Raw genomic sequence first — 15357 nt, 5'->3', positions numbered from 1 at the left:
TTAATTTAGAAAACCTTTCTACCATGAACTGGTGAGAGTTTTAGGAGAATGGAGCTCTGGTGCCACTTGATATTGGTTCTTAGTGGAAGTCAAAAGTTTCCTATTCCAGAATTTACTGAGCTGATTGGTAAATGGATGTGTATTTTAATTTTAAATGCAGCACAGATACCTAGTTTGCCCTCTATTTATTCACAGTTTAGCCATTAAGATGGTTCAAGTATAAATAGTTAAGAATGTTTCTGTTTAGAACTCGCATAAAAATGCTGACGGGAGAACAAATGCTCATCTCTACCAAACAACAAAATAAATGTCTGCAAAGCTACACGGGCCAGGAAAGGTACACACCGTTGGGTTTAAATCAAGGGCACTCACGTGTAGGCATGCCTGATGTTACTTCATATGTGAAGTCATCAAAAGCTTAATCCAAACTTCAGTAAATCAGTGGAGATTGTTCTGCAGATCTCAACAGATTGGTGGCTCCAAAATGGTTCAAAACTGGATTGGAGGGACACTTTTTAGAAATGTCTGAGTGCCAAGAGACTCGAATATACATATTTTTAAAATAAGTTTAGCATAGTTAAATATTTTTAGAAATGATAATTCAAGTTGCAATGAAATAGGTTGGGGGAAACAGTCAGGGAAAAAATCACTTCTAGTATTTTTCTTTATTTTTTTCTTTTTTTTTCCCTGTGTTGTGTCTGGTTTGCTCCTTTCTGAAGCACCGTGGGTTTAATCTGAGTTGTGAATCTGACTGGGGTTTCCTGAAGCACCTGAGGGCATCTTTCCCCGTGTTTTAGACACCAAGGAAGCCATCTATGTCCTCAAAGACCTGAAGAACTGTGACAGTCTGAATTCAGGTAGAGGAACGCACTGACTTTTGACTGAAGAAGTGTTTGGAAGTTTGATTATAAAATGTTGTTACAGAGGTGCAACGAGCTGTTGGCTTTGGGTTTAGTCTGAAGTCTGTTTTCATGAGTGAGTTTGACAGTCTCCTAGGCCTTGCTTGCAATATTAATTGAAAGACAAACACATTGCTCTTCCAGCGAGTTTTTCTTTCCCTGTCACTTTTGCATTTATACAAACACATTGATTTGTTGCTTTGATGTGTGCATGGAACCAAGTCCCACATTACTGGGAATTAGTTTAAATTGTATGAAAATGATGCCTCTGTAAGCAATACTCACAAAGAGAAGCTAATACACATATTTACATTAAAACATGTATTTTGTGCCAGAGAAACACACAGCTATTAAACACTGAATCCTACAATATCGGGTGGGAGGGAGGGGGATTAAGTAGGCAGCGGAATGCTACTCTAAAGTGCAGTGTTGCAAGTTTACATTATAATGGCAGTATCCAATCAGGTTTTTTTTTTAGTTCTTTTAATTACTGAAATCTCTAGAGTACATAATGGTGTGGAATATACACATGTATCTGTAATAAACAACATGTATCTTGAAGAAATGGATTTACTTTTGGCAAGAATGTGATAGGGAGATCAAAGAGCTAGCTGGCATTAAAATGATTTAGATACATTTGTCATAGGCAGCTGTTATGCTAATCTCATTTATGCAGTTGTCAGCTGATAGGTTCTGATGAGCCAGCTTAGTGGGAAAATCATTAGTAGATCCCTATTGTGATAAATGTTATTTATTACTGTCAAATGGTATTAATGTTTGATTCAAAGATGGGAAATGGGCATCATCTACATGAAGTTCATCCATTCATGGTCAACGATGACAAAGGGAGCCGTTGAATTCCAGCCAAAGGAACTTCATTTCTGTAAGAAAAAAGAATAATAGATTTAATTTGCATATGTTTTAAAAGGGTAATGAAGTAATATGATGTTTATCTTGGTTGAAGAGTGGTAATTTTTGCTGGCATGGCTCCAGCAACATTTGAGTCATTGTGCGGCATTTGCTGTTCAGTTGTTGGTTGTGGAAGGGGCTTTTCAAAGCAGCAGGTGCATAAGGGGGGAGGAAACTAAAATGATTTATTCATTAGGCCAAAAAATGAGCAATCTCAGTGTCTTTCCCCTTATCCTCCAGAAATATATTTGCAACCATCTTCCTTCATTTTTCTTCTGCTACATCAATATCTCGTTTTCTCTTCTCGTCTGCAGCACTGCCTCTTGAATTACGCATAGATCCACACAGATTTCCACTCCATCTTTGTTGTGATTTTTGAATTTTTTCCTCTTCATCTAAATGCACAGAGATGGTAGCATCCCATTCCAAACTATCAGGCAGATAGAAGTTGGGAGATGGTCACATATGGCTATAAAATGGAGTATTTTTAATCTTTTTTTCTTTTAAAAAAGGAAAAAAACACCACCCAATATTTTGGCAAATTAGCTGTGCAGCTGGTTTTTAAGTTGTTGAAAAGTGTTCCCTTTGCTTGTGAATTTGCATGGAGACATCCCTCGCTTTCCTCTCTATTCCAATACAGCTGCAGTGCTGTAATCTATTTCTAATTTTTTTTTTAAATTGGGGAAAAAACCCAACCCATAGCCAAAAAGCCTCAAACATCACCCCCCCCCCCCCAAAAAAAAAAAAAAAAAAAATCCCAACCAAAACCCAATTATGGTGCAACCAGTTGTACTGTGGCTAATTTTAACTACTCATTACCAAACAGGCATCGGAACATTTCACCAGTATCGCAGTCTATATTCTGTCACTCATGTATTTATCATTTATACACATAGAAATTAATTAGTTCAGAGTACTCTGGAAGTTTAAAATAATTTGGTAGGATAAATAGATAATGAAGTGACAATGGTAATCTAAGGAAAAAGTGACCAAAAAAGTGCTGTAGTTAACACTTAGAAAAACAATATTTCCTAACTTTTTGCCACTTCTGTCCTGAGCGACTCATTAATAGCCTTCATACTTGAGTAACAAGAAATCCCAGGTAATCAAGACAATCCTGGCCTTTTTAAAGGCAAGGTAGATGTTAAATTCTCATTGATATTTAGCAAGAAATGAGTGTGTGATTCTTTCAGCTAGACATACTCAAATTCCTATGGGGAAAAAAATCAGACTATTTTCAGTTGCTTGTAGTGGTATTGGAGCATGAACGAGGACAGGTACTATGTGCAATTCTGTAAATTAAACCTAATAACTTACATCTTGCAAATGAACTCATAGCAGTTAATGCTCTGTAAAACGTGTAGACAAAATACTGCAGGGTTTATGCGTATCTTGACTTTATGGAGTTTGGATCATGTTTTAGTGCTGGATGTGGTCTGGCAGCAACAAAGTTTCTGGGAAGCTTCCAAGGTTAGCTTTAAAAAGCCATCACAAGCCTCAAAAATTTAGGTTGTTAAAAAATGTGTTGCCACTGGGAGATCTGTAAAGAAAGCTTGCATTGCAGCGCTGCAAATGAACAAAACGTCATCCTGCAACTGTTACTGCTTAAAGGGTTTCTGGCTGCTCTCAGCCCCACGTTGGAAGGTCTCATGAGGCTGCTCTCAGTGTCGCACCCATCCATCCGAGGCAGAAGTCTGCGGTGGTGACAGCTGGAGCCTGCCAGGTGTGAGAGGGCACGTACCCAGTGGGTTACCATGCTCCCGGGCAGGATGGAGCCAGCTGGCTTCCTGGCTTCTCTAGGTGGGCATGGACACAGCTCTTTGCGCTGTTTAGTCTCTTTGAAAGCTGGTCTCTCGGAGTGCTGTAGACATAGCTGCTGGCTATTTGCCTGAGTATTGCTAAGTCTTTCAAACCTCGTAAACGAGACTTACCAAAGATCCACAATTTACCAATACGTGAATCTTAACTTGCAATGGATTACCACAGCACCACTGCCTTCTGGTCCATATTGACTGCTGTCCTATTCTTAGTGCTGTGTGAGAATGTGCTACGTCTTCACTGTGATTTTTAGACCAAAAAATATTTCAATAAATATGTATAGGCTGTTTCTCCAAACAGCTGCATCTTTTGGAGGCTTGTTGCAGCTAGCTCTCCAAGTTTCCTGAGTTTGGATTCGAATCCATTTCCTTTGCTACCTCCCCCCATGTATGCACTTAAATAAGTGGTTTCCTTGGTTACTTCTGGCAGAAATTACACTTGACCATAACCCACTATTAGGATGCTATTTAGTACAATACTTGGAATGTAAGACCTCGGATCTTATCTGTTTCCTAATTAGTTCCTGGCATTTCTCATTTCTCAGGCTTTTTTTTCTTTTTTTTCTTTTTTTTTTTTTTCTTTTTTTTCTCCCTTCCCTTAGCTGTGAACAGACTAGTTTGAGTCAAGATAGATTTGAAAATCTTGCTGTGGGAGAGCACATATATCTTTAGCTTACTTTGATAGTCCTCTGAGGCTGTTCCTTAAAGTAGATAGATTTGTCTCAATCTGTCTTTATGTTGAGATGTGCTGGGCTTGCTCCATTTGTTGTGATAAGAGTTGCTTTGTAGGTCATAGGAGATAAACGTAGATCTTGTTGAGAGATTTGCTTGTCAAACTGTGTGATATATTCCATGACTACTAACTTCTGGAGAGTGTGGGATTGTTATGACATGTATAATATACTGTAGGATTCATTCTGAAACCGCTGAAATTCATCACTCACACACTTGGCATGTTGAATCACTAGTTTATCAAGGATACTGAAACTAGCTAAAATTACTTCTAGTTTACTAATAGCTAGTTGACTAGTTAACTCTGACATCAGGATTATCACTAGAAATGGTGCAAAATAGTCAATGGACATGTTTCACTGAGTATTTTTCTTTGCTCTTTCTCATCTCTCAGATGCTGCTTGCTTTTCTGTGGTGTCACTTACCGTTGGGGTCAATACTGTCTTTTTGGGGGGGTAAGTTTATTAGTCCTGCAGCACTGTGGACCATATGTGTAAGGCAAGTCACTTTGCAGGTGGCAGATTGTTCTTGCAATATTTAGTGAATTCTAGGTAAAACTCGAATTTCTGTTAAGAGGTGACAGTCTTGTAACTGTAATATGGAACAGATTTGTGCTAGTTCTCTCTACTGTAGAGGATTAAATGATATCTTGTAAAGTCATCCTTAAGCTGACAAAATATATTTTTGCTCCCTAAGAAGAAAAAAAAAACCTAACACACTTGCTTTAGTTAAGAATTTTTATATGTGAGGTGGTGAAACTTTTCTTGGTTGTGTGCAGTTTGTTGCAAGGACGCGTGACATAAGTTATCTGTAGAACTTGTGGATGATTTAAGGAGGGAAAGGAAAAAGCTGCACTGTCAAGGGTTTGCTGGTCTGACATTCAGAGAGAAGTCTCTTAAAGAAATTGGAGGAAAACAATCTGTAGGATCAGCCAGCAAAAATGTGAGGACAGGGGAAAAAGGAGGTGCGGCCGTGATTTCTGGAGAGAGCAACGAGGCAGTGGAGCAATGAACTTCTCTCTTCTTCAGTCCAGATCCAACCTTGTGGTCCAAGGCTGGTGAAGTGGGGTAAAGGAAAATGGGAAAATGTATCTCAGCTGCACCTAAAGAGGGCAGCTCCTTAAGCAATTTTTCTCTGGCCCCCCCCATTTGGTATGGTACACAAAAAGGTGAGCGAGTTCCTGGGAAGCTATTGTTGCTTAGAGAGAGAGGAAAAACAAGAGGACAGGAGCAGCATTTAAAGGGAGGAGCTTAAAGGCAGGTATTAGGGTGGGTTTTTTTAAAGACTTAAGGCAAATGCAAATGTAAATATGTCCATTTAGAAATTCATCAGATAACAAATACTTTGAATTTGACATCAATGATGACAGACCGTTTAAAAAGTGATAACATAGACAGGGAGCCGAGGAGATGACTGGCTTAAGGATCTGTTGCAATAGAATGAAAAGTTTTTTGCTGTCTTGCAGGAACCATAAGTAAACTGTAAGGAAGACTGAAAATACTAAAATAACATCTGTGCTAAAACTGCAAAGGTTTTCAGGGCATGTACTGTGTTTTTTGGAAGCATTCCTTTTGTACTTTATTTGGCATCTCATGATGCATCTCAGAACAGCTTGTGTACAGTCATCAGCTGTCATCTAGTTTCTGATCAAAAACTGGTGAATTAGTTTTTGACAAGTCTGGTCTGTATCACTATCCTCTGCTGTCATCTCTTAGGCTTGTTTGCCTGTAAGCAAACATCTGTATACAATTATTTGCAATCAATAGTGATGCTTTCTCCTTGCAGGCACAGGCAGAATTTTTTTAAGTTTATGTGTGGACAAATCCCTGTATATATAAATGCTGAACCTCCAGACCTTTGCACTTGATGAAGTAGTTTATGTCAATACAAAGTGAGTGGAAATCGCTGTAGACTGTAAGGAAGTCTTCTTTTAATTCCTGTTTTAGGTGCAGGTGTAATATGCTAAGGGCCATGCTAAAGAGCATAAATGCCCAGGAAATACTGTCTTTAGGACTCTCACCCATTCTGCTAACTGGAGTCCTGATACTATTCTCTACCGATTAAAACTATTGTCTCACAGAGTCAGAGGTCATGACACCAAGTATTATCACACGATTCTGTTCATCAGATACATAATGTTTATAAGTTTTACTTGGAAATCCTAATATGATATAGAAAAGAAGGCATTGCAGTAAGTAACTTGTTAGGTAACACTGCAATATAAATAAGAATCAATGGCAGCAAAATTTTTCTTATTCCTTTTGAGTACAATTAAATAACTATTTAGGGAACGTAATTGTCTTCTAAAGTGGGCAATCCCATTTAGCAAGTTCAGTTTACCACTGCTGTACAGTTTTTGCACAAGTATCTCTAAGCCTTATGTAAGACCATTGGCTTGGTTTTCTTCTATTTTATTTGGGATTTGGAAATAATTAAAGTTGTTATTACACTGTTCCAGTAAGAATTGTTTTCTCTCTAAGCAGGACCCGTATGTAGGTAGTCTGTGTATCTTTTCAGTTTTCCAGTAACTGTGACTGGGCAATTGATTCTGGTTTTATAAAGCTTCTACATCTGTTCCAGCACACGGATAATTACACATGTGTGCATGTATGTACGCATCCCCAAAAGGGCCAAAGGCATGTGCTTTTCTCTCAGCTGACATTGATTTAAGAGGATGTAAAATACAGGTTTACATCCTAAACTTTTCATGATCTGGCTAAGAAATACAACAAATGATGAAAGATAATGAAAATAAATGGTTTGAATAGTTTCCTTATTTGCCAGGTGATAGACTACTGCCAGCTCTGGTTCAGTTTGCTGTCTGCTCCTCTCCTGGGTTTGAGCTACTTTTAGTTCCTGGCAGAGGAGACAGATCAAATGCAAGAGAGCCTTCCTAACAACCGTTCCTCCCGAAAGCACGTGTTTCTGTGTTTACTCTGCTTGGCCAGAAAGATCAGGAAGGCCTTTATGGGAAGGGCAGCATCCTTTGAGCTCCCAACACTACTTCTTGTAGCACTTAATCCCAGTAAGGAGTTAAGAAAGATAAAATTTGTCAGTACATATGCGCACTTACTCTTGCACTTGTATTTTTCTTTTTTCTCTTCCTTCAACCTAAGGCATTACTGCTGAATTCCTTTGAGACTGTATTAGAGCTAATGGGAGCCAGTCATGTTTGGATAATTAATGCAGATGACACCTGTATATTTGCAGGTGGTTATCAAATCAAGTGAACTCATCTCTCCCAATTCACTTTGGCTGGCTGCTTGGTAGCTAGTGTGGTATTTAAATTATTGCGCTGCTTGCTTTTGTGTTGGGAATCCAATCTGTAGTAGTTAATAAGAAAGTCACTTTAAGGAGGCTGAAATTGCATTACATTACAACTGACACTTCCAGGATTAATTTTACAATTTGTGATTTTAATTTTGGTGAAAATGTATTTAAAATTATCGCTTGTCAGATTCTCAAATTGAACGTAATGAAAGTTGATAATATTTTAATAATATTAAGCTGGTTTTGGTGGTTACTAAGGCTGGTATGAAAAGACTTTTCAGGCCAAGAAAATAGTATATTTAAAAAAATAATTTAGCAGCATTGCAACAAAAATCATGTCATGTTCTATAAATCTGGTCACTTAACACAGTCACGCCATCTAGTAATTCTGAAGATATTGCATATGGTGAGAATGTGCATAAACAACTAAGGCTCAATCTATTTTCCTCTGAAGACGGTAAGAATCTTTGATTTCCAAGAAGAGTTTGATCAGGCCTGGATAGAAGAACTAAGGCTATTTTGGAAAGAAAGCCAGCAAGCTGAGGGACCGAGCGGTGGCCCGGCATGCTGCGCAGTCCTTGTGGAATAACGTATGAGTTCAAAGGATGTGCTGTGACAAGGTATGTTATCTGAGTCATAAACAATCCCTTGCAATTTCAAAAACTCATTAATAGGGCCTTGTCCATGGAGTATCTGTGCCATTAATATAGGCTTAGACAAGCATGCAGTAGGAGTAGATGAGTTATTAATTGTAATCTCTCAATTTTTTTTTTCCCCTCTGGGTAACTGTGGTGCTGCCAGGTCACCCATATAGCATGATGTGAAATTATTTTTGATACAGCAGTGCTGCTGCACGACATCCAGCACTCTGACCATCACTTGATATCGCCGTTCTGATCATGCTGGTTGTTGTGATGCTTACGCTTTCTCTCGCCACTGTATGTAATCAGTACATAGATTCACTGAGGCAAAGAGCTTTCCCAAAGTTCCCTCAACTCGCTAGGCTTCCTTCGCTCTGGGTGGATGTATTCTTTTCCTTATGTTCTCCTCAATATTCTGTATATTTCAAAAAAGTTTTTACCTCCTTGGGTCTTTTTTCAAAGGGTACTAGCAGCTCACTCCATTGTGCACTAAATTTTTAGAATTTCTGTAACATTCTGATTGCCCTTTTAGTGTCTGCAGTCTTATAATATTCTTCCTAGACTAAAGGGACAGGAACTATAGCTGCATTCCAAATGTGGCTTCAAGTCCCTTACGCAGTATTAAGTGTTTTATTCCAAGTCTTACTCTTGTTTACTATATCTATCTAAGAATCTCCCTTGCCTTATTATTTTAAATACTTGTTAATCCTCATGCAGATGGTTTTAAAGTTCTTTCCAGTACCAGGCCCATATTCAACTTCTTTTAAACATTTTATGGTATATGGCCAATGAGAGAGCACTACTTTTTTTCTTTTCTTTCTGTCATCTCATAACCTTATCTTGCTTTACAATGAATTGCAGATGCCAGTGAAGCCACTAACAGTATCAGCCTGTGATCCTCGCCTATTTGTCATTCAGAATTTTATTGCCATTCTCTTTTTGTCTTTACAAGCTCTATTCTCTGGTTTTGTTTCATCAGCAAATTTCTTCACCTTCATACATATTTCATGTCCTAGGTCAGCGGTATATAAAATGAATAAAAATGGGCCTAATACTGATTCTTGTGGCAATCCGCTAATCCCTCTCTCCCAAACTGCTCTGTCTCATAAACAGCTTCTCTCTGTGACATTTAAGCCGGTTCCCTATCCACACGTGTGGCTCACCCCAATACCATACTTAATGACTCTAGACCAAATGCTCTTTTCCGTTGTGTGGTGCAGAGGGAAATAAAAGACTGGAAGAAGGGCAGAAAGGGAATGGAGGAGAGGAAGCAGAGACTTAGTGACCTTTCTAAAATCCACGCAACTTAAATTCCTTCTGTTGTGTCTCCTTGCTTAAAACTTAGTTTTTTCAGGTGGTTCTTCCACCTCCATTTTTACTCTTGAAGGTAAATGCTCAGCTTGTTGGCTCAGAATTACAGCTTAGCTATTTGTTTAGACATACTACTTTGATTTGATGATTTTTGGCTATTATTTCCCTTCTACTTTTTAAACCACCTACCCTGAAAGCATGCAGGTTAGCCCTGGTAAGTAAGGCAAGAAAAGAAGGAACTCGGATTTTTTGGAATTGAAGTTGAAGAGGGGACAGTGTACAGTAAAAGTGGTTCTCATGTTACAACCAGCTCTAATGTAATCGATGAAAAGTTTTATACCACATGGTTATAAAAGTTCTTTCTGTCCTTCTGGGTTAATTTGTTGTGTGTTTTAGGTCACTTCTCTCTTTTCAAAGTTCCTCCATCTTTTTCTGGTTTTGTCAAGACCTCTGGGCACCTTCTGGTTGTCTGGAAGTCATACGTGCCTGCTGGTTCCCTTCTAGTACTCTCTTATGGGCAATGAGTAAAGAATTTGTGAGGTTTTTAGTAATGTGTAATTATTCTTTTAATAAAATACTCTTTTATTGCCTGTGATGGGTCTGTGGTAGTTCCATCTCCTATGTTGATCTCTTGGTTTTCATGTGCAGTAGCTGGATGGTATTTTGTTCTTAGTCTTAACTATTTATACTATTGGCTTTTTCTTTCTTCGGTTCTGTTTTCTTTAGATGTAGTTACCTTTAATTTTATTCTATGCACCCTCTCTTTAAGATACTTGCTGCTTTTGTGTCTCATAAGTGCTGCCTTTTCCTTCTATAGTTTGTTTTGGTGTTTACTCTCTGGATATTTTGATGCCTAGCACATTTATTAGTAGACAGTGCGTGGTTCTTGCTCTAAGAACTTTCTTTCTCCGTATTGTCCACTTTGTTTGGTACTGTATTTGATTATATTTTACCCAGCCCTGTTTGTATTCTTTCAGACTTTGTTCTCCTGAAATTTTCTTCATTAGGTTTTATTTATATTTCATTGAAGCATGCTTCAAGTTCATCTGATAGATCCTCATTATATACAGCTCCTTTCCAAATTCCACTTACTCAATTCATTGAATTCAAATAATTCATGTCCAAAATCTGATCATAGTGGCTGTCTCATGCCCTTCAGTAGAATCCAAATATTGCCATTACCTCTGAGATCCTCATGCTTAGCTTTCTTTCCAGTATTTACAAATGTAGGTTCACTCTCTCCTGACCAGCACAAAAGTTAGCTGAGGTCCTTTGGATCTGGTCTCCCTTTGTTTAAAGGTAGATGAAGGAAAATAGGAACTTTGTTTAGCCTGTATTCTGATTTTTGAATGGGCTGTGGCTATATGATTCACTGTCAGTATAGGTGATGCTGTCCTCATCATTATTCACGCTGCTGGTTGGTCTTGTGGAAGTTTAGAGTTCCAGGTTCATTTTGATGGAGGTTAAATTTGCACACAAAGGATAGTGCAGATCCTGCAAATTCAGGCAGGTATCATTAGAGGAAAGCTATAACTTGACCTGTGGAGTGGTACTTTAAAGGTAAGTATGAAGTGTGTAGAAGCTGTCGATTCCTTGTCCTTTAGTACAGAGATGATACAGCCTACATCAGTGAGTATTGATTTAGGAGTAAGGTGTTCTCAAGGTGTAATCTTGAGTGCACCGCTGATTTTTTGTGAGTCTTAAGGCAAGTTGCTTTCTTTTGCCTTGCTTTTCTCATATGTAAAATGAAAGAGTTTGAAAAACAATTGCTTTGGAGCTGTTGAGGTATTCTGGTTCTTGGTTTATGAATCATGTAGTAAAGAAGACTACAAAATTAACACTTCTGTCAGCGGTGCAGGGTTTATATGGTGTCACATGAGCAGTGCATGGGCTTCTGCAGTGAATGGGGAGGAGAAGAAAATATTGAAATGGGTTCCTTCTCTTCTAATTGCTGAACCCACTGTGCATTAAATGGGTGATTGGGATCCTGTAGGAAAATAATGTGGTGGCGACTGTTTCATTTTTGCCTTGTTTAATCACATACTATGTATTACTGCATATGTTCTATAGTTCTCGTGAGCATGATGAGTCAGTCTTTAGAGGAACTTGAGATGAACCTGGTCTGAGTGTCAAGTTTGAACTGAGCAGATGAGTTCTGCCTATTTCAAATTGTCACTATGAGCGTTTTCACATCTGGTAAATAACAACATACCTCATCACTTAACTGCAGCGTTACAATGAATTACACAGCTGCCTTAGGTGTGTAATTAAGTTCATTATTCTTGGGCATTGAAGTATTACAATGAACAATTTAATGAAAACTGAACTTTTAACAGTAATGTTGCTGGGGACCATCCACTTCTGTGTCGGTACCAAGGCTGGTGTGTAGGGATTAGGAAAGGAGTTAATGATCCTAGGGCAGAAAGATGCTTTTTTTAGCATCTCTGAAGCAAGTTTGGTCTTAAGGTGAATGGGTGACCTGGGTGCTGTGTGAAACAGAAGGTGAAGTATGGCTGCATGCCAGTTAGGAACTTAGAAGGTGACATCCTGCCTGGGAACACAGCACAGGGATTAATCTGTCTTTCCTACCCTGTGTTAGTTGAAAAACAAGTGTAATGAATATAAACTGATTGAAGAAGAGGAAGGGGTCCCAGCTATTGAGTCACACGTGGAGTCTGCAGAGATTCTGACCCTTTGGGCTCCCTGGTACATCGCAGATCTTCGGAACAAATTGTTTCTTTTTATGACTATATAATCTACAGTGTGTAGGCTGTAGGCATATTGTCTTTTGTAGACACTTACATTCATTTTTGTGTCTATTGTGAGTATATGATATTCTAGTTTGGTTTAGTTCTAACAAAAATTAGGAAAAGACTTCTAACCGACCTCAATGTCCAGGTGGAAGAACTCCCCTCCACTTTCGCTTCTGTCATCAGTTCAGTTTGTTTCATGGGCTATCATCCTGTGCTGTGAGCATCTCAGGCATCTCAAAATTGTACCATTAAATAATTTGTGCCTTTACAAACCACCCTCAACTTGCGAAAAGAGGAGGAGTGATGTCAACACAATTTGTTTAAAATCCTCTTTAATTTCCTAGATTATGTAGCACAGTTTAACACTAGGGGAGAGGAAAAGCTTCTGCCCTTGACAGAATATTTCCATTTTTCTTGTGCCTACATCAAAGTGTTCTAATTTTCTCCCCCTTCCTCCTCCTCCATGACCCCCACCCCCCCATTCTAAAGCACATCTGCTTTGTCCTCAGAAAAATGCCTTTACTTGCTTATTTTTCCTCTATTTCTGAGAGTATTAAATGAAACATAACATTTATCTGGAATTAAAAATTCCTTCTGTAGCTGGATGAAGGTTGATTTATTTTCTCAAGATAACAGATAATTGTGTTTCACCTTCTCTTTTGGAGAATTTCTTTCATCACCTATTGGCAAGTTTGTAAATTTAGGTTTTGATTTTTGTCTCTATCTTCAACCTGAACCCTAGTACAATCAATTCTTCTTCTTGTCATAGAGATGATAATAAAATTTCAGCTGCTCACAGTTTTGTAGCCCTATTCAGGTTTTATTGAGAATGTGATAGATATTTGATACGCTTATTGGCCTACAGTGATCTTGAAGTGTGCAGATTTAAACTGGACACTGCTGATGGAATCCCGTTCAGTTTATTAGAATGATGGAAGTTGTAGCATATATATTAGGCATTTTTTAATGGGGTCATTAAAAACCCCCCACAAAACCAACCAGAAACACAACCAAATGAGCAACCCTTTCCTCCCACAGTCCTTAAGAAAAGGGCCTTGCAGTGGGTGCGGGTGGGTTTGACCCAGGAGCTGCGTGTGGGATGTGGGGCAGGCAGCGGTTCAGATGTCAGCATAGAGTGAAATGCAGCAACCTTCCCAGATCACTTTCTGCTCCCTCGGGACGCAGCTGGTACTGGCTGAAACCTGTCTCTCCTGTTGCTTGCATGTGCAGAGAGTTTCCATCAGCGTTCCTATTTTCAGGCTAAGTGTGCTTGAATTGTGTAGGACTGGTGACACTCATGTGAGGCTCCTGTGCTCGCGCCCATCGCCTGAAGCTCCACAAGTCCCTCCCTTTCCCCTGGGAAAAGCTTGCTGGCAGCTCGCTGCGTTTGGCTCTCACAGTGTGTTAGACCTGACGGGAGCTGCTGTCAGGAGGGTGTTGGCTATTCAAAAGGGTCTTCAGAAGCTCAGCTCTGTATGCCCGAAGTGTCGTGTCTCCAACTTAATGAGTTTTAAGGACCTAAAGTATTTGTGTTGGTTTTTTCTTCACCAAGCGGCAGCATAGCTGATGTAGAGGCTTCTTACTGGCTGAATAATTCAGCAGAGCTGCAACCTGCTTTTGTTTTACAAAAAACTTCCAATAAAGCTGGGATTTTGGATTATAAACAACCATTCAGATGATTAGCCAATAATATGGAATAATTCATGTAGATGTAGTCACCAGACTGACTTTTGCTGAAATGCCCTTAAATGCAACCTGTCCACCAAGCAAAAAGTCTTCAATAAATTCACAACTGCTGTGGTTCTGCACGATGGTTAAATCCTTACGTGAGGGCTGGGGAGCTGAGCGCCCTGCATCTGCCGCGGGCGGAGGGCTGTTCTGACAGCAAGCAGGGAACGGGGTACTAAGTATTTATTTTAAGAATGGAAGTGTGCAGTCTGTGGTTTTTCAGGTGTTGATCTTCTCCAGCTGGGGACATTCAGAGCGGGGAAAATAGATACTGCTTCACAGAATAAAGAGATTTCCACAGATTGATGGTATCTTCTCACTTCATCCTGCCGTCACCATTTCCCTCCTGTGCTCGCAGTCCCCGAGCAGTACTACGCTTGCAGGCATAATGAGAACAGAGCACTGGTGTCAACTTCTCAGTTGTGCAAAACTTGTAATTTCATCCCCAAAAGGTGTTTTCTTATGAGAAAGGTAGCACACTATTTTTTTTTTTTTTTCTTTTCTGCAAAAAGGGTCCTTTCTGCCAAGGGCAGACAGAAGCTGAAGACTTTAGCTAAAAAGACTTTCCTTGCTGGAATGATCAACTTTGTTTTAATTAAAACTGACTTACTGCTTGTGAAAGCTGCTGGGATTATGGTACTAGAGGAAAATGAATGGTTTTCCTGAGCCATAAACATGTGAGAAGGTAGTCGTGGTTATTGTTTAACTCTGTTCCAAACAAAGAACCAAATTAAATGTTTAGTACACGTTACTGGTGATTGAGAGAAGAGAGTTTATCAACTTATAAAAATAACCAGTTTGCCTTCCATCAGATATATTCTGAGGGGAATTAATAGCCACCTTTCAAAAAACTGGTTGGAAAAATGGCAGCTGTGCTTCAGGAGTTATTATTTCAGCTTCCTCTGGTGGCAGTTTAACTGTAAATCAGTGTGCAAAAGTGCACGCGAGCACCTGAAGACATGGCTTATTTTGTTATATGTGGGAACGGTATTGACTTTGTGTTCTACAGCTTGAACGTATCTATCTGTATACATACAGCATAAATATTACAGCTAGAGTGGTTGAAAATTTTTGAATATAAAATGTAGGCAAGGAATTTTTTTATTGGCTTTTCCCCAATTTTCTGTATGATAGAAATATTCTGTGTCTGCCAGTTCATTTTAATGAGGTTTTGCTGCAAATGCAAGTGAAATCTCCCTGTATTGCAAAAATCTGATTTATGCATGACAGTGGAGTGTGTGAGCTGCAGGTCAAACAGTAAATATTCTACCTACAGCTGGGATGGTGTTGTGTTTAT

Source organism: Falco rusticolus, chromosome 15 (assembly GCF_015220075.1).
Source record: "Falco rusticolus isolate bFalRus1 chromosome 15, bFalRus1.pri, whole genome shotgun sequence".
NCBI classification, from domain to species: domain Eukaryota; kingdom Metazoa; phylum Chordata; class Aves; order Falconiformes; family Falconidae; genus Falco; species Falco rusticolus.
The sequence above is the reverse complement of the archived record's forward strand: the minus strand, read 5'-3'. Positions refer to the sequence as shown.